Here is a 1,359-nt window from a genome sequence, read left to right as displayed (position 1 = left end):
TTTTCACTGAGAGGATGGGATGTAGCCATTGACAACGGTGATGCCCTACATACAGCTTGCCATGGAAAGGAGTAGGAAGGATTGGATGAATGTAATAAGAAAATAGAGATACGAGAGGAGCACAGCATCTTCACACACTTATCTGAAATTCCAACTATTGATTTACATAAGTATTTCTATCCCTTTTTATTTTCTATTTATTTACTAATTTTTGAAACCCAAAACCTTTTAATCTGCCTAACTGAGATTTACAAGGTAACCATAGCTTGCTTCATACCAACAATCTCTGTGGGATCGACCCTTACTCACGTAAGGTATTACTTGGATGACCCAGTACACTTGCTGGTTAAGTTGAACGGAGTTGTGAAAAGGAAGTGCTGAGTTAGTTTTTTTGGCACGTGCCAAAGAGCCATTATTGTTGATCACAATTTCGTCCACCAAGTTTTTGGCGCCGTTGCCGGGGATTGTTCGAGTATGGACAACTGGCGGTTCATCTTGTTGCTCAGATTAGGTAATTTTCTTTTCAAAAATCTTTTTCAAAATTTTTCTTTTCTTTTTCGTTTTTCTAACCATGTTTTTCGAAAAAATTAAAATAAAAATATAAAAAAATTAGAAAATCGTAAAAATCAAAAATATTTTGCGTTTCTTGTTTGAGTCTTGTGTTAATTTTTAAGTTTGGTGTCAATTGCATGCTTAAAAAATTTTTCTTGCATTTTTCAAAAAATACATACATTCATAGTGTTCTTCATGATCTTCAAGTTGTTCTTGACAAGTCTTCTTGTTTGATCTTGATGATTTCTTGTTTTGTGTCTTTTGTTGTTTTTCATGTACATTTTTGCATTCATATTTTTCAAGCATTAAAAATTTCTAAGTTTGGTGTTTTGCATGTTTTCTTTGCATCAAAAATTTTTCAAAAATATGTTCTTGATGTTCATCATGATCTTCAAAGTGTTCTTGGTGTTCATCTTGACATTCATAGTGTTCTTGCATGCATCTTGTGTTTTGATCCAAAATTTTCATGTTTTGGGCATGTTTGTGTTTTTCTCTCTCATAATTAAAAATTCAAAAATAAAAAAATATATTTTCCTTATTTTTCTCATAATTTTCGAAAATTTGAGTTGACTTAGTCAAAAATTTTCAAAATTAGTTGTTTCTTACAAGTCAAGTCAAATTTTCAATTTTAAAAATTTTATCTTTTCAAAAATTATATCTTTTTCATTTTTTTTCTATTTTTTGAAAATTTCAAAAATATTTTTCAAAATCTTTTTCTTATCTTTTACTTATCTTTATCAAAGGCTTTACTAACAATTAATGTGATTGATTCAAAAATTTGAAGTTTGTTACTTTCTTGTTAAGAAA

The sequence above is a fragment of the Arachis duranensis genome, chromosome 7 (assembly GCF_000817695.3).
Source record: "Arachis duranensis cultivar V14167 chromosome 7, aradu.V14167.gnm2.J7QH, whole genome shotgun sequence".
Lineage (NCBI taxonomy): Eukaryota > Viridiplantae > Streptophyta > Magnoliopsida > Fabales > Fabaceae > Arachis > Arachis duranensis.
This window is presented reverse-complemented; position numbering follows the sequence as displayed.